Source organism: Tursiops truncatus, chromosome 15 (genome assembly GCF_011762595.2).
Source record: "Tursiops truncatus isolate mTurTru1 chromosome 15, mTurTru1.mat.Y, whole genome shotgun sequence".
Classification (NCBI taxonomy): domain Eukaryota; kingdom Metazoa; phylum Chordata; class Mammalia; order Artiodactyla; family Delphinidae; genus Tursiops; species Tursiops truncatus.
The window spans coordinates 50,976,028-50,994,979 of record NC_047048.1 but is presented as its reverse complement, the minus strand read 5'-3'; the positions used below and the strand labels follow the sequence as shown (position 1 = coordinate 50,994,979).

At 39.7% G+C, this 18,952-nt stretch overlaps 1 protein-coding gene across 14 annotated transcripts in view; it reads left to right on the top strand.

Annotated features, from left to right (window-relative positions):
- PLCB4 (phospholipase C beta 4) overlaps window positions 1–18,952 on the top strand; it is a 422,343-nt gene that overhangs the window by 163,929 nt on the left and 239,462 nt on the right. The window contains exon 1 of one of the 14 annotated variants that reach the window (XM_019941439.3): window positions 2,576–2,622. The exons of the other annotated variants lie outside the window; for them this stretch is intronic. The gene's annotated coding sequence lies outside the window, so the exon portion shown is untranslated. Of the gene's footprint in view, window positions 1–2,575; window positions 2,623–18,952 lie in introns of those variants that run through there. 14 annotated transcript variants of the gene reach the window in all.

The window sequence follows — 18,952 nt, the reverse complement described above, 5'->3', positions numbered from 1 at the left end:
AAATTTCTAGCTTCTGAATGACTCTTCGTAAAGAGGAATTTATTAGCCTAGTTAAACCAAAGGCTGTCTTCAAGTTTCATGAAAAGAAAGAAAACAACCCTTGATACCTACTGCCCTGTTTTATTTCAGTTTGGAAGGTAGACTCTTTTTTGGGGGAAATTTACCTAATGTTGGGGTGCTTTCTTGTTTTCTGAATGACTTGAAATTGTTTTTATTAAATATTGATTATGTACAGAATTGATAACATCAGTGTCAGTTATGAAGCTCACCAAACTTTAAGCTGACTTCTCTTTATTTTTACTTCTACTTTGGAGCCTTACACGCTACCCTTAACTTCTTTCACACCTGGAGATATATATGCTGTGCCAGTTATTAGCATCTTTTTTCTAGGGCTAAGACCTCTGTTCTAGGGCTGCTGCAATGCTCTTTAGGAACAAAGAACTTCTTGCTTATTAAACTGTGCAGTTATTTTAAATACTTAAGTGTTATAGAAACTTATCTGAGGTACAAAAACAACAATAAGCCGCATAGCACAGGGAGATCAGCTCGGTGCTTTGTGACCACCTAGAGGGGTGGGATAGGGAGGGTGGGAGGGAGGGAGACGCAAGAGGGAAGAGATATGGGGATATATGTAGATGTATAACTGATTCACTTTGTTATAAAGCAGAAGCTAACACACCATTGGAAAGCAACTATACTCCAATAAAGATGTTAAAAAAATAAAGCCACACACACACACAAAACAATAAGAATCCGGTTTCACATTTTCTTAGGGTCCATTCATACATCACAAAATTCTTGGCTTGGGCTTCCCTAAGCAGATCTGAGGTGGGATTTTTGCACAAGTGTTTTATTAAGGCAGTGCTCCCAAGAGAACTAGGGAGTTGGGGAAGGTAAGGGAGAAGGAGGGGGCCAAGCAGAGGGGTGGTTCGGGCAATGTCCCTGCCTCAGCCTGACCCCTGGGGGAGCTCTGGAGTGTAATTGCTCCTGAGAATCTGTTCCTTCTGCTAAAGGTAAGGAGCTGGGCTTTCCCATCCCTGCCTCAGCCATTGGCTATGGGCTGGTGGGAGAGGGGCTGTAAACTGGGGAGCACTTGACTCTGCAGGTGAAGCAGCTCTAGAAGTTGAAGGCTGTTCCTCTTAAGAAATTTGCTAGTGCCATCTTTAGAAGCAAAACACAGAAAAGCTGGGAGGTGGGCATGCAGGACGGTTAAAAGGTACCCAGTGATATCTGAACAAGACACTGGAGTGTCTTCTCTACCTAGACACATGTTCTCTTACTCACTTCCTCACTCATGCAGGCACATTTTTCATCCCTTAGGCCTTTTCCTGGTGCAAGTTTACATACTTTCGGAAGCTGTATAAATTCATTTTCTTCCCTTGAATAGATCATAAGTTACTACTTCAAATATCTAAGTCCTAAAGTGATTGCACCTATGTAATTTTCAGTGAGTGAGACACCTAGGTAATTTTCAGTTAGTAGAATTGCTACATATATTAGAGTTAAAAAAATAAATAAAATCTGAAATTTCAAAGCTTTCCTTATATGAATTTCATCATGGATAATGATTTCAGTGTCCTGAAAAAGAAGCAAGGATACTGTGTGACTGTATGGTTGGCATTTATTCTTGCTAGAAACATTTCCAAGCATAAATATTAACTCTGTTATTTTTCATTCTCACCTCTTTTAACCATCCTTTTAAATTTTATATCCAAACATTTCACCTTTGCCTTAAAAGTATTTTCCTAAAACTTTTATAGAAATATATGGTGTTTCCTTGGGCACCTTCAACTCAGCATAGCACAAAAGTTTGGTCCAATAGAAAAAGCATGTGAGCAGCATGAATAATTTTAAATTTTCCTATAGCCTCATTTAAAAAGAAAAAAAAAAAGAGGTTGTGATAACAGGCTGTACTGGAGGCTGGGAAGTCCAAGATCACACTTGAAATTAATTTTAATAATATATATTTTAGCCCAGCATATGCTAATTCTTATCATTTCAACATTGTTAATTATATTTTTACCTTTTTTTTTTTAAGAATTTTCATCTGTGTATATTTTATATTTACAACAGATCTCAGTTCAGACTAGCCTTATTTCAGGTGCTCAAAACCACCTTTGGCCAATGGCACTGTATTGGACAGTGCAACTTCAGAATGTTATAGAAAAACTCTAGGAAGAGGCTTACTTCCTTTAGATAAGACTTTTTGTCAGCACTTTGGAATTTCCCAGCTTGGTAACCCCATTCAATAAAGAAGTGAGGTGGCATTGTTGTCCAAAGAAAGTGAGCTGATCTGTCCTTGATGAGCCATTGCTGCTTCCGTTTGGGACTTAATGCCCTGTAGGCATGAATTATGATTAAAATGATTGGGTTTGGCAGCTAAGATATCACTGATAACCTTGAGGAGTGCAGAATTATAGGGTCACTTTTTGGAAGAAACTGAGTCTTGAATGAAGGGTAGAATGTAGAAAAAATTTGAAAAGGAAAAGAGGGCATCTTAGGCAATGGAAAAAAGTTATATATATATGTATATAATGTGTGTTGCAGGAGAAGGTTCTGGAAGAGCTTGGGTACTTGCATGTAAACTGATGAGGCTGGAGTACTAACTACACAATAAGAAAGGTAGGTAGTGGCTAGTTTGATACCAGGTGTGAAGACTCGGATTGTGCAGTGTATGAAGTGAGGTATCATCATGACCCAGCTTATACTCTGGGGTCTGTTTTAGTTATTTATTGTGGTGTAAGGAATCACTCCAAAATGTAGTGGCTTGAAACAAAAGCAGCCACCTTTTCACCTCTCACATTTTCTGTGGGTCAGGGGTTCCAGAAGGGCTTCGTTGTGCTGTTCCAGCTTGGGGTCCCTCAGGTAGTTGCATTCAAATGGCATCTGAAGCTGAAAGGACAGGAGGCTGGAGCAGCTGGAAGCTGACTGGGCTCTCTCTCTCCATATAGTCTCAGGATTCTCCATGATGTCTCTCTTCATGGGAAACTGTGGGCTTCTTCACAGCATGGCGGCTTTAGGGCAGCTGGACTGCTTACGTGGGCTCCAGTGTGATTATTCCTCCTGACAAGGGAGATGCAGATCTTCTTTATGACGTAGCCTTAACAATCATGCTGCATCATTTCCATCACATTATTTGGTTACTGGTGAGTCACAAGCCTGTCCAGTTTCACGGGAAGGAGACATAAATGCCCACCTCCCAGTGGGAGAGTGTTAAAGTCACATTGTATGAAGAGAATGTTGGAAGAACTTCTACCACAGGGGCCCTCTCCAATGCCACTGCTGTACGGATCTTGCCCCCTGTAGCCATACTCTGGGCATGCTCTGGCGTGAACACACCATTCATTCCTGGGCACACTTCTGCACAGTGGCTCCCTTTCCCTCCCTTACCTGGTAAGCTAGACTGGGCAGCCCTTAAGACAACCTGAAGTCTTTTGTTTAGACAGTGACTGGTCAGTACTGGCCTGTCATCCACTTTTTATTATCTTCACTTAATCTTTACTGTTAGAGGCATCCCCAAGGGGTGGGCATGGCCCAGCCTCAAATGTTCTCCTCCCTTTCTTGATTTGTGGAATAATTGAGAGATGAGAGCAAAACCAAAGAGAAGGAAGAAGTTTCTAACCCTCTACTCCCCTTGCCAGAAGGACACCCCTCTACCGCGTAGGGATGTCCCTTCTAAGAGGGAACTAGGTGTGTAATGAGCTTTCACTTACTTTCTCCTCCCTCTTTCCTCTTGCTAAGTCACAACCTTTAACTAGAAAAGATTTAAAATGCCAGCAGTCTAAGAGTTTAGAGGTAAAGAGTATTGAACTCTGCAATGTATTTACTGTGAAATACATTAAAAAACAAAACAAAACAAGAACTGATGGTTAGAGAGCTGGATAAAAGGCTAGATATTCAAAAAAGCTAGGTGGTGGGAATATGGTTGTTCACTGTAAAAAAAAAAAGAACTTTCAACTTTTCCTTATTTTTAAAATAAAATACTAGAGCAGAAAAGCATAAACCATATAATTATAATGTGATACCTTGGGAAAATAATGTCAGTTTTCTACTGACATCCACTTCAGTAGATGCTGAAGGCTTATCCTGTTTTGCAGGCCAAAGAAAATTTCAGAAGTTTATATTAGCAAAGTTATTTGTCCTTTCTTGTTTGCTGAAAGATTTGAAGAAACTGGAAAAGGTCTAACAGTCCAGTATAGAAAATTTTAGCTGTTGCCCTTATATTTTTTAGTTTCTTCGACCAGGCTTTTCACATGAAGCTTGTGAGTATGCTATTTTTGAAGTCATCATGACATTAAAATTGCTTTTGTGTGACATTTCCCAAGAGTCCTTGTGTGGTCGTGTCAGCAGGAACTTCTTATTCCAAAGAGAGAATTTCTCATCTCCACATGTGTTCCACACACCCCTATTTTGAATTGGGCAGCCTGAATCTTTTCCAGATCTGAAACGTAGATTTTTTTTTTCCCCGTACAGTGGAAAGGTTTGCATTGTTTGGTCTGTTTCTATAAGAGGGAGAAAAAAATAAATCCAGTTTAGTTCCCTGATCCTTTTTAATTTATCATTTTTTTTGGATTTATCAATAAAATGTTGAAAGCCAGTGGAAATTGTTGCATTTGAAAGTCCTTGCCTACTTTTTTGAAATGAACAGAGGAGCAGGCATCATGTCTTCACTGTCCTCAGGTGGGAAAGGGCAGTTTGCTGAGGCCTGAGGGCTAAAATAAAGCCTCCCAGGAAAGGAACCAGCCAGTGACCTTGGGCAGTAACCACCTTGCAGGTCAGCAGCTGCTTCGTTACTTGCCATATTTTGTGGCCTGTGGGGGGAATCAAGTGTCACAAACGCAGGAAGAGAGCAGTTTGAGGACGATTCCAGTGGCTCTGCCGGCAAAAGTGCTGACGTGATCTACTGACCCTTCCCGTGTGGCTGCAGGCCATGTGCTTTTACAGTGGGCATGCAGGGAGCAGAGAGAAGGCACTACTCTTATAAAAAATAAGCAGCAAGAAACGGATGCAATGGTAGTATTTTGTATACTCCTCGAGTGATAATACAGCGGTATGGAATTTGGATAGATGCAGTGCACTGTCTCGTTGGAGATGTTTGAGAGCCCTTATTGAGCTAATAGAAAAATAAAAGTCACACCCCCTTCTCCAAGCAATTAGAAGTTTACTGGAAAACTGGAGGTTGCTCCTGGTGACTTTTATAATTTCTCACCTGGCTCAATGCATTATGGTGTAGGAGGAAGAATGTGAGCTCTGAAGCTTGGGGCTTGGTTTTCCCGTCTGGAAAATGAGCACAGTGTCACCGATTTCATTGGATTTTGGAAGTCTTTACAAGGAGATGTTGTATACGTAGGACCTGTCTTACTGTAGATAATATGTTCCTTCCCATTTTTATTTCCCAGCGGTGTTTGTGAGGCTCCAAACTACTTTCTTCTTTGTATGACATTTCCCAAGAGCCTTTGTGTGGTTGTGACAGCAAGAACTTATTCCAAAGATAGAATTTCGTGTCCCCACACATGTTACATACTCTCATATTTTGAATTGGGCACCCTGAATCTTTTTCAGACCTGAAATGTGGATCTTTTCCCCCTACAATGGAGATGTTCCCTTTGTTTTTTCTGTTTCTGTAAAAGGGAGAAAAAAAAATAAGCAAATCCAATTTAGCTCCCTGGCATTGGAGATGTTAACTTGCCTCTTTCCTCTCCTCGGTAGCCCTTTGCTCTTTCTCTTGTATAAATGTAAAGGAATGAAGAGTCTGCAAAGGATTGACCTTGAGGAGCTTCAGGTACCACATTGTCCTTCCTTTAAGGAACTTCTTCTACCTCGTGGTCCTCATGGTGCCCTTCCTTCAGGGACTTTACAAAGGGCCATTTCTGTGGATTCTAGACTGCGTACAAATGCAACTCTTCTGTTAGGACACCATCGCCGGATTGAACCACCTCCTTTTCCTGTGTTCACACCATCTCTGCTTCTTCCCTCTGAGCACATCTGCCGGCACCCGCGCCCCTCCTGGTGCTTATTTCTGCTGTTCCCAAGGCTTTGGTCTTAGCTAAAATCCTGCGTTGCTTTGCCTGCCTTGTCTTTCTTCTTCCTTCTGCCTTTTTAAAAAAATGAAGGGAAATTCACATAACAACAATTAGCCATTTTAAAGTGAGCCATGCAGTGTCATTTAGCACATTCACAAACTTGTGCAACCACTACCTCTACCTAATTCTAAAAATTTTCATCACCCCCAAAGAAGCCCCTACCCACTAAGCAGTTGCTCCCCACTTTTCCCTTCCTCAACCCGTGGTGGAACCATACAACCCTTGACCTTTGCTTTTTTTCACTAGGCGTAATGTTTTTAAGAGTCTTCCATGTTATAGCATGTATCAGTGTTTCATCCCTTTTTATAGCTGAATAATAATGCCCATTGTATGTATATACCACAATTCATTTATCCATTCATCCATTAATGGACATTTGGGCTGTTTTCATCTTTTGGCTATTGTGAATAGTGCTGCTATGAACATGTGTATATGTACTCAAAAACATATGTATTTGAGTCCTTCTTTTCAGTTGTTTCAGGGATATACCTAGGAGTGGAATTGCTGGGTCATATACTAATTCTATGTTTAACTTTTTTTTTTGATAAATTTATTTTATTTTTTTATTTTTGGCTGTGTTGGGTCTTTGTTGCTGCGTACGGGCTTTCTCTAGTTGAGGTGAGTGGGGGCTATTCTTCATGGCGGTGTGCGGGCTTCTCACTGCGGTGGCTTCTCTTGTTGCGGAGCACAGGCTCTAGGTGTGCAGGCTTCAGTAGTTGTGGCACACAGGCTCAGTAGTTGTAGCACATGGGCTTAGTTGCTCCGTGACATGTGGGATCTTCCTGGACCAGGGCTGAAACCCATGTCCCCTGCATTGGCAGGTGGATTCTTAACCACTGTGCCAACCAAAGTCCCTACGTTTAACTTTTTGATGAATTACAAAACTGTTCTCCACAGTAGCTGCACCATTTTTCATTCCCACCAGCAATGTACTTGAGTTCCAGTTTCTCCACATCCTTGCCAACACTTATTTTATTTTTCTTTTTATTAAAGCCATCTAATGAGTATGAAATGGTACAACATGTGGTTTTGATTTGCATTCTCTGTTGACTAATGATGTGCATCTTTTCATGTGGTTGTTGGCTGTTTGTATACCTTCTTTGGAGAAATGTCAGTTCAAGTTGTTTACCCATTTTTTAAGTGGGTTGATTGCCTTTTTGTTATTATATTGGAAAAGTTTTTTTTTTATATATTCCGGATACTTGATCTTTATCAGATATATGACTTGCAGAGACCTCTCATTTTATACATTGTCTTTTCACTTTCTTGATAATGTCTTTTAATACACACAAGTTTTTAATTTTGATGAAGTTGAATTTCCCTATTTTTTATTGTTGTTGCTTTTGCTTGCATGTCAAATATAAGAATCCATTGCCAAACCCAAAGTTAGGAAGATTTACCCCTATATGTTCTTCTAAAAGTTTTGTGGTTTTAAGCTCTTATATTTATGTATTAATTCATTTTGAGTTAATTTTTGAAGTTGGTATGAGGTAGGGATTCAACTTCATTCTTTTGCATGTGGATATCCAGTTGTCCCAGCACCATTTATTGAAGAAATTGTTCTTTCCCCATTGAATGATCTTGGCATCCTTGTCAATCAATTGGCCATGATGTATAAGTTTATTTCTTGACTCTCAATTCTACTCCATTGTTCTATATGCCTGTCCTTTTGCCAGTACCACATTGTTTGGATTCCCATGTCTTTGTAGTAAGTTTTAAAATCATTAAGTATGAGTCTTTCAACTTTGTTCTTCTTTTCTAGTATTATTTTGGCTATTCAGGACTCCTCCTCCTTTTGCTTTTATTATCGTTTTGTCCTGTAGTGATTCTGGAACTGTGGTACTGCACCTCAAGAGAAAGCAGCAACCCAGTGAATAATCATATAGTTGCATGGTGGTTTATTATAGGTGCACTGGACTCCAAACACTTCTTTTGCTTAAGGTCACACCCTCGGAACTGTGATGAGAACAGTGTTGGTGGTATTCAAAGCAAAGCCACTGCACAGGCTGTTGGGTTAAAGCCACTTGTTAGAATTCCAAGGGAAGGAGAGGTCAGAGAGAGTAGAAGAATGAGAAAGACTCCACGTGTCATTGCTGGCTTTGAAGATGGAGAAAGATGAGCCAAGGGATAGGGATGGCCTCTAGAAGCCTAGAACAACCCCAGCCAACAGCATGCAAGGGAATCAGGACCTCAGTCCTACAAGCACAGAGAAACAAATTCTGCCAGCAAACTGAGTGAGCTTAGAAGTGAATTTTCCCCTAGAGACTCTGAAAAGGAATTCAGCCCTGCCAGCATCCTGATCTTAGCCTTGTGGACACTGAGCTGAGAAACCAGTCAACCCTCCTAGATTGTGACTTACAGAACTGCAAAGGTGAAGTTTACCTTTGAACACCTAAGAAAAATGAATATTGTAAGCATCATATAAGGATATCTTGGTTATTTTTTTAAAAAGAAGCTGAATATTGCAGTGTATAATATATTATTTAATAGATTCTTTTTGATTAAATAAATATATACTGAGTTTATTCATGTAACAAATGAAAACAAAAGAATTCCAAGGGAGCCTTTTGGGAAAGAGCAAACATGTGACCTTCCCCATTTGTTGTGATGACTAGTACTGTTCTCTGGTTTATTCATGTGTTCAGTTGTGTTAGTCATTGTATTTAATTATGTAGACAATTAAAAAAAAAAAAAAACCTTCTCGGGCTTCCCTGGTGGCGCAGTGGTTGAGAGTCCGCCTGCCGATGCAAGGGACGCAGGTTCGTGCCCCGGTCCGGTAAGATCCCACATGCCGCGGAGCGGCTGGGCCCGTGAGCCATGGCCGCTGAGCCTGCGCGTCCGGAGCCTGTGCTCCGCAACGGGAGAGGCCACAACAGTGAGAGGCCCGCGTACCACAAAACAACAACAACAAAAAAACCCTTCTCTTATATAAGGGAAAGCTGTGACATAGGCATCAAAATCAGGAAGAAGTCAGAAGGTGGAGAGAGAGTGAGGAGGAAGACAGGTGATTTTGCCGGGATTGGTTGCTGGGATAAGTCACATTTTTTTCCAATATGTTTGACCTCTGATCCATTCCTTTGAGAGTAGTGGGGACTGTGTAGGTTTTTCCTTTTGTAAATAACTCTTATCTGTAAATCCTCAGCAACTATTCTTTAACCATTTCCAGATGGCTTTAGAGTGCTCATCTAATACAAGCTCAAAGATTGTTCCTGGGAGGTGAGAGAAAGTTGCTTGAGCCCCGAGACACTTTGAGGATGGGAAGAGACACATGTGTTTCTACCTGACCCACATTAGAACGGAGTAGGAAGCAGCTACATATATGTTTGTGTATATGTATGTATATGTATTAAACACTTGAGCACTGAATGAAAACATCCAAATAACTGTACAGGGAGAACTAATTAGATGAGACTGATTAAACAAGTAGCAGGAAATTGATTAAGGCAAAGGACCCAGGGCCACCTATGAGTGTAGGAGATAACTTCTGGGCCTGGGCAGGGCCTCCTGAAAGAGGCTTTTTCTCTGTGTAGGTGAAACAAGGGCTTTTCTTACCTTCCCAGCTAGGTTAGGAGAAGCAGTTTGGGGAGACACGTATACTGGGGCTCCTGGGACCTTTATGCACTGAACAGGAACATCTAGAAGTATAGTCCCCCCCTGGGTAGAGGACCAGGTGGGAGCCCTTGTCTGTGAGAACTGAGAAGCCAATCCTTGAGGGGCAACAAATGTCACCAGGCCTGACTCAGGGACCAACCAGAACTCATCACTGACTGTGGTCAGTATAGCTTGGTCTTCAGGGTTTGGCAGGAGCTTATAGCATTGCTGTGAGGATACAGTTCTCATCTGATACAGATAAACAAACCACCACCAACACCTACCCCATGCTCTTACAGGGTGCCTGACACATAATAAGTGCTCAATTATTGAGAGTCATTATTTTTATTAAATATGCCAAAGGGTGGTTCTGACAGTTTTGCTCCATGGAGAAGCCCTTGGCTAGGATTTCTAGAGTAAGTGTAGACTGTCACCTGCTGTCTGATGCACCTACTGTGATCCTGCATTTCCTATGGGAGCAGAAGGGCTAGCAATAGTAAAATCCCATTAAACAGGTACAACAATAAACTCCTCTACTTAGATGTGTGCTTTCAGATCAGTTATGAGAGTAACTGTCTGCCATTTTCAGCTGCTAAAACAGACCCAGAAATTCTGCAAACAAAGGAAGGGCTTTAGGATGCTGTGCCACCTGCAAAAGGGCCCATGTCCCATGCCTGTGCTCACTGCCTTTCAGGGAGGGTACCATTCGGTGGGGAAGTGCAGGAGCTAAAGTTCACACTGCAAGAAGACATACCAGATGTCAGCAGGGATCCCCTCTCAGGATGGCATGGAGGTGGAAATTTTACTTCCTTAATTTATTTTATATTTCTCCCCCCAAAGTGGCAAGCTCATATTTTACTTTATTTGTTATCTAAAAAATTTCTTTTACAACAAATATGGATTCTTCATGTTTAAAACTTTTTTCTTTAAAATTTGTTTACCTAATTTTTTTAATTGAAGTATAGTTGATTTATGATATTATATTAGTTTCAGGTGTACAGCACAGTGATTTAAGTCTTTATAGATTATACTCCATTTAAAGTTGTTGTAGGGCTTCCCTGGTGGCTCAGTGGTTAAGAATCCACCTGCCAATGCAGGGGACACAGTTTCGAGCCCTGGTCCGGGAAGATCCCGCATGCTGCGGAGCAACTAAGCCTGTGCACCACAACTACTGAGCCTGACCTCTAGAGCCTGCGAGCCACAACTGCTGAGCCTGCATGCCACAACTACTGAAGCCCATGTGCCTAGAGCCCGTGCTCCACAACAAGAGAAGCCACTGTAATGAGAAGCCTACGCACCTCAACGAAGAGTAGCCTCCGCTCTCTGCAACCAGAGAAAAGCCTGCGCACAGCAACAGAGAACCAACACAGCCAAAAAAAAAATTTTTTTAATTAAAAAAGTAAAGTTATTGTAAAATATTGGCTGTATTCCCTGTTCTGTGCAATATATCCTTGTAGCTTTTAAATTTTGTACATAGTAGTTTGTACCCCTTTACCTGTCTTGCCCCTCCCTCTACTCCTCTCCCCAATGGTAACAACTAGTTTTTTCTCTATATCTGTGAGTCTGTTTCTGTTTTGATATGTTCATTCATTTGTTTTATTTTTTAGATTCTACATGTAAGTGATAACACACAGTAATTTTCTTTCTCTGACTTATTTCACCAAGTGTAATACCCTCCAGGTTCATCCATGTTGTTGTAAAGGGCAAAATTTTTTTTTATGGCTGAGTAATAGTTGATTGTGTATACACACACACACACACACACACACACACACACACCCCCCACATCTTCTTTATCCATTCATCTGTCAATGGACACTTAGGTTGCTTCCATATCTTGGCTAGTGTAGATAATGCTACTATGAACATTGGGGTGCATGTATCTTTTTGAATTAGTGTTTTCATTTTCTTTGGATATGTGCCAGGAGTGGGCTTGCTTAAGACTTTTTTTGGAGGGTTTCCTGCCTTGCTTGAGAGAGGAATTATCAGAGTGATTGTCAGGGAAAAAAGCTGGGAAATTTATTGTACACTATTCTCCTATAGGCAGTGTGTTAGTCCACTAAATCTGCCATAACAAAATGTCAGACTGGGTGGCTTTAACAACAGAAATTTACTTTCTTACAGTTCTGGAGGCTGAGAGTCCAAGGTCAAGGTGTCATCGGGTATGGTTTCTCCTAAGTTTTTTCTCTTTGGTTTGAAGATGGTCACTTTCTTGCTGTATCCTCATGTAATCTTTTCTCTGTGCACACACATCCCTAGTGTCTGTTTGTGTGTCCAAATTTTCTCTTCTTATAAGGATACCAGTCAGATTGGATGAGGGCCCATCCTAAGAGCCTATTTCTAATTTAATTACCTCTTTAATGGCCTTATCTCCAAATACAGTCACATTGTGAGGTACTGGGAGTTAAGGCTTCAACATACGAATTTTGGAGGAGACACAGTTTAGCCCATACCAGGCAGCATAGGGGTAAAGGAGAACATAGACAAGTAGGAAATAAGAGCCAGAAAAGTGGGTCAAAAGTCAGGGCCAAGCTTCCCTGGTGGCACAGTGGTTGAGAGTCCACCTGCCAATGCAGGGGACACGGGTTCGTGCCTCAGTCTGGAAGGATCCCACATGCCGCGGAGCAACTGGGCCCATGAGCCACGGCCGCTGAGCCTGTGCGTCTGGAGCCTGTGCTCTGCAACGGTAGAGGCCACAACAGTGAGAGGCCCATGTACTGCAAAAAAAACCCCAACAACAAACAGAAAAAACAAAACAAAAAAGTCAGGGCCACGGGGAATAAGGAGAAGTTGTAGGACGGGACTCTATGCACTGCTAATGGGAAAGAAACTATTTCCCTAGCTGATTAATGTATCAGTTAGCTTTTGCTGCATAACAGACTACCCCAGAAATGTCCTGGCTTAAACCACCAAATTAATTTAGCTCACAATTGAGTGGATTGTCAGTTTGGACTGCCCTTAGCTGGAAAGTTCTACTGATCTCAACTGAGCTCACTTAAGTATCTCTGGTCAACTGTTGGGTATACTGAGGGCTGGCTGGTAGAGAGTGGCCTTAGCTCATTTCTCCTGTATGTGTTTCTTGCCTTCTAGCAGGCCAGTTTGGGTTTCAAAGAGGGAGAGAAAGAACAAAGGAGAGAGTGTGAATGAGTACCAAAGCCATACCATCATTTCTTCCACACTCTGTTTGTCAAGGGAAGTCGCAGACCAGCCCAGATTTAAGAGGTGGGGAGATGTACCCTTTTGGGTGAATGGCTTTGAGAGAAGGATTATTTAACTATGAAAATTCTGTGGCCTATTATATTTTATATTCATAATAGACTTGCCTATGTTCATAATCAGAAAATAACAACCTGGAAAGGAATCACTAGGGCATTTATTTATGAGTGGTGGTTCTTTATTCCCAAGTTGGGATGAACAGTTTAATCAGAATATTTATTCCAACCATGGGTGTCTTACTTTCCTGCATGGCTTGGTCCGGCCAGTTCACTGGGAGAGATCCCAGTCAGGAGAATGCAGAGTGATAGCTCAATTTTCTTCTCTTATCCTACTTAGAATGTAGCCTCTGGAAATAAGGTAATTTAGTGGAAACCTCCAGCTGTTATCTCATGGAGACAGGGAGACAGGCGTCATGAAGCTGTAACAGGAAAACAGGATCTCTGGGGTCTTATGTAGGGAGACTGTTGAGAAAATTCAAACCTAACACCTTATATGGAAGCATATGTGTCATATAAACTCTCACAGAAGAGAGTTATCTCCTTGTCACATGACTTACTAGTCCTTTGTACCCACATGGGGCTCTGTTAAGGGAATCCTCTTTCTAATTAGTTCTGTATTTCATATTAAAAAATCATACAGCTGTGTATAGCAGCTGTTCCTTAGCCCATTGTGAGATGGCTCTGTACACTGAACTCCATGGAGATGCAGAAGAACATGATGGTGTCTTGTGGGGCAGAGAAAGGAAACTGGTGTGTAAAGTCTGAAACGTTCACTATTAAAATTTTATATCTGGAAAATAAATGTATTTTTTAGTGCATTCACACAGAACTGTTTGGCAGATTCTTACAAAGTTCAGCATACACTTACCATATGCCTCTAGCATTTTCATTCCTAGGTTATTTTCCTCGAGAGAATGAAAATATATCCACACAAAGATTGTAAATGAATGTTCATAGCAGCTTTAGTTATAATAACAGAAACTGTAAAAACACAAGTATCCACCACATTAATGGATAAACAAATTATGAAGTATGCATACAATGGAATACTGCTTTGCAATGAAAAAGGAGCAAGGTACTGGTACAAACAACAACTTGGGTGAATCTCAGAAACATCCTGCTGTGTAAAGAAGTGATACATAAAAGGATACATGCTGTGTTATTCCATTTATAGGATGTTCAAAACAGACCAATTTAATCTGTCATGACAGGAAGTAGATAGGTGATTGCTTGTGGCTGGCATGTGTATTGGGTAGGGTGTGGGGGTGAGGATGACAGAGTGGCCTGGAGGAACTTTTGGGTTGATGGAAAAGGTTCCAATATCTTGAGTGTGGTGCTAGTTACGTGGGTGCATTGTACTATATATATAATGTAGCCCTCAATAAATTGAGCTATTTGTGGCGGAGGGGGTTGTCCATGTTTCTCAATACATATATGACATTAGGGCAATATCATGAAAAATTTTTTGATCAGCAAAAGGGGACATGTGTTTGAAAAGGTTAAAGATTAAAGCTTTCTAGAAGTTGCCATTAGCCTAGGCTTTTTCTTAGGTTTATTTGTCTCTAAATTGTCCATTGTTAGAAACAGAGGGTAAGAACAAGTAAACTGCTTAGACTTCTCATCATATGTAGATCTGGCCCATGTGACTAAGCCAAAATCTTTTTAATTGGACCAGATTTTTGAAATTCTTTACCAGAAGTGTGGGAAATTCATTTATACAGTTGAGCTATGGTAGCTACTGCTAGGTGAAGTTAATAGGTCATTTTCAATGTTTGATGCAGTGCAGAGGAATAAAGATTGGGTTTATGTTTCATAGATCATATGTTCATGTCAATCAGTTCTCATTCTTTGATGAAAACAGAGTGATTCAAAAGTGGGTAAATGTTTTACGTGTACTATACAAGTTCCAGAGTGGAAAAAAGAATATAAGAACAAGAGTCAAACAGTCCCTTAAAATCATGTGGAAGTGTAAAATCATGTGGAATCTAGCCATGCAGAACCTGCTGTTAAAATCCTGTTTTGGCTTGTTCACTCTCTGATTGTTTAAAAGATAGAGCTGAGAGAAAAATACATTTGTCATATGTTTATTTGGATTCAATGCTGGATGTAACTTAGTAAGAGCAACTTCTTTTATTTTACCATCAAAGGATTTTTAAATTCCCAGATGTCATTCATGCACCAGAGTGCTAGAGACAGTGATTTATGTTGTCAAAGCCTGGTGATGCTAAAATGGAAGCAGTTTTTGTTTTGCTTCTTAGTCAAATTGTAGTCTGTTTGGATTGACTAAAATGTATTTCATTTTAGTTTTGTTTTGATAATTCAGAATCGGGTTTCAGATTTCATATTTTTAATAGCATAATATTAAATTATAAAGAAGCTGACCCAGAAAAACTTTTTAGTTCCCTCCTGATTAGTGTTTTCTAAATGGTCATTTTTTTGGCATTTTATGTCTGTGATTAATTAATTCATTCATCAGGTATTTATCAAGTGTCTAACATGTACCAAACATTTTCCCAAGCACTTGGAAGAAAGCAGTGATCTTTGAGAGGAATACTTTCTGGTAGAGAGGAAGAGAGATAATAAAGAAGTGAATAGGAGAGGGGTCCAAGTTTAGGAAGACCCTAAGGTCACTTTCTCCCACAGACCTGTTGAGTCTACACCTACATACAGAGCAATTCTCTTGAAGAAGATCTGAGGGCTGACTGAACACCTACTGCATGTAGAAGGACACAGAGAAACAGGTAGGAAAGATGGAGACACGGTATCCATAGGAACATCTCCCCTGAAGAAGCAACCTGCAGTAGGGAGGGATATTGCTGAGGGGTCCAAGTGCAGACTCGCCCCCCCACCCCCCCCCCACCCTGGGACACAGTGAAAAAGCAGCAATATAAAGGGCACCCAGACTATATGAGAAGGAAATCCATTTATTAAATCTAGTTCTGTTAGAACTAATAAATGAACTAAATAAAATTGCAGGGTACAAAATTAATACACAGAAACCTGTTACATTTCTATACACTAATAACAAATTATCAGAAAGAGAAATTAAGAAGACAACCCATTTACAATTGCACCAAAAAGAATAAAATACCTAGGAATAAATTTAACCCAGGAGGCAAAAGACTTTAGGACACTGGGGAAACTATAGGACATTTAGGAAAGAAATTGAAGATGACACAAATAAGTGGAAAGATATATTGTGCTCATGGATTGGAAGAGTCAAATATTAAAATGTTCATGCTACCCAAAATAATCTACAGATTCAGTGTAATCCCTGTCAAAATATGAATGGCATTTTTCACAGAACTAGAACAAATAATTGCTAAAATTTGTAGGGAGCCACAAAAGACCCTGAATAGTCAAGGCAGTTTTGAGAAAGAAAAATAGAGATGCAGGTATCATGCTCCCAGACTTGAAACTATACTATGAAGTTATAGTAATCAAAACAGTATGGTATTGACACAAAACAGACACATAGATCAATTGGAACAGAATAGTGAATCCAAGAATAAACACACATTCATATGGTCAATTAACCTATGACAAAGGTGGCAATAATAAACAACGGGGAAAAATAGTCTTTCAATAAACAGTATTCAGAAAACTGGACAGCTATATGCAAGAGAATAAAACTGGATCACTTTCTTACTCCATATACAGAAATAAACTCTAAGTGTATTAAAGACTTAAATGTAAGACTTGAAACCATAAAAATGCTGGAAGAAAACATAGGTGGTAATCTCTTTGACATTGGTCTTAGCAGTATTTTTTGGATATGTTTCCTTTGGCAAGAGAAACAAAAGCAAAAATAAGTGGGACTACATCAAACTAAGAAGTTTTTGCACAGTGAAGGAAACTATCAACAAAATGAAAAGGCTGCCTACTGAATGGGAAAAGATTTGCATACAATGTATCCAATAAGGGGGTTGATGTCCAAATAAATAGAATACTCATACAACTCAATATCAAGAAAACAATCTGATTAAAAAATGGGCAGAATACCTGAACAGACATTTCTCCAAAGAATACATACAGATGGCCAACAGGCACATGAAAAGGTGCTTAACATTACTAGTCATCAGGGAAATGTAAATCAAAACCACTATGAGATTCCACCTCAGAATAACTATTATCAAAATGACAAGAAACAGCAAGTGTTGACACGGGTATGGAGAAAAGGGCACACTTGTGCACTGTTGATAGGAATGTAAATTAGTTCAGCCACTATGGAAAACAGTGTAGAGGTTTCTCAAAAAACTAAAAATAGAGCTACCATATCATCCAGCAATTCCACTTCTGGTGTGTTTATCCAAAGACAATGAAAACACTAATTTGAAAAGATATATGTATTCCTATGTTCACTCTACATGATTTACAATAGCCAAGCTATGGAAGCATCTGTGGAAGCATAGATGAATGGATAAAGAAGATGTGATATATATACACAATGGAATATTACTCAGCCATTAAAAAGGAATGAAATCTTGCCACATGCAGCAACATGGATAGACCTGTAGCATATTATGCTAAGTGAAAAACAAATACCATATTATTTCACTTATATGAAATCTAGAAAACAAAACAAATGAACAAACAAAACAAAAATTTTGTTTTCTCTGTGAGAAGCAGACTCATAGATACAGAGAAGAAATGGGTGGTTGCCACAGGGGAGGGTGGGCAGTGGGACAGAAAATAGGTGAAGAGGATTAAGAGATATAAACTCCCAGCTATAAAATACATAAGTTTTGGGATGTAATGTATACATAGGGAATATAGTCAATAATATAGTAACAGCTTTGTATGGTGACAGATGGAAACTGATCTTATTGATGTGATCATTTCATAATGTGTAAAAATATTGGATCACTATGTTGTACACCTGAAACTAAGATAATATTGTATGTTAATTATAACTCAATAAAAAGGTAAAATATAGCAACAAAAACAAAACAAAAAGAAGTAAACAAATGAAAGAACAAGAAATTTTATGAGTGATAGGTGTTAAGAAAATAAAATGAGATTTTTATGATAGAGGCTGAGTTAGGTGGGGACGTGAGTCATTTGGATTTCTAGTCAAGGAAGGTCGTACTATGAAAGTAACATTTAAGCTGAGACCCCAAAGATAAGTAGGAGACAGCTATGTGAAGAAACAGGGGCAGAGTGTTTTAGACAAAAGGAACAGCAAGTTGAAAGGTCCTGTGGTAGAGATGAACTCGGTGTGTTCAAATAACAGCGGCCAATCAGGAGCAAATGGTAGATGAAGTCAGAGTGATGGGCAGCAGCCAGATGGCATCATCCCCTTTAAACCTTGGTAAGGGGATTTTTACTTTATATATAATATATATGTATATATTATAGATTATATACATATATATATATATATTTTTAAGAAATAGGATAGATGTGATCTGATTTATATTTTAGAAAATCACTCTTATAGTGGACAATAAATTGGGGTGTAGAGTTGCAGACAAGATTGGAAGCAGAGAAGCCAGTTAGGAGGCTATTGGATTAAGATAAGAAAAAAGACTATGATTGTTTAGATGTTAATGCCAGAGATGATGATGGAGAGAAGTAGGCTGATTTGGGAATTATTTTGGAAGCGATGCCAGCAGCAGATGAATTGGATATGAATATTTCGAGGAAAGGAGGCATTGAAGATGACTCCTAAGGTACCAGATTGAAGAACAGGTGAGAAATTTACTGATATGGGAAAAACTAGAGGAAAAATATGTTTTTTTTTAAAAAAAAATCAAGTGTTCTGCTTTAAATTTTAAAGTTTAATATGTTTAGTAAGCATTCAAGTGGAAATGTCAAGTAAGCAGGTGGATATATGAGTCTGGAGCAGTTGGATATATGAGAACTAGGAATGGAAATATAGGTGTTATGTAAAGCTTTGAGCCACATGGGAATGACCTAGGAAGAGAAGATACACAGAGAAGAGCCCTGGGTCACTCTAACATATAGAAGTTAAACAAATCAAAAGAGGTCATGATTGAGGACAAGTGGTTGGTGAGATCAAGGAAAACTAGGAGAGTGTGGAATTGCTGTCTCCAAGAGAAG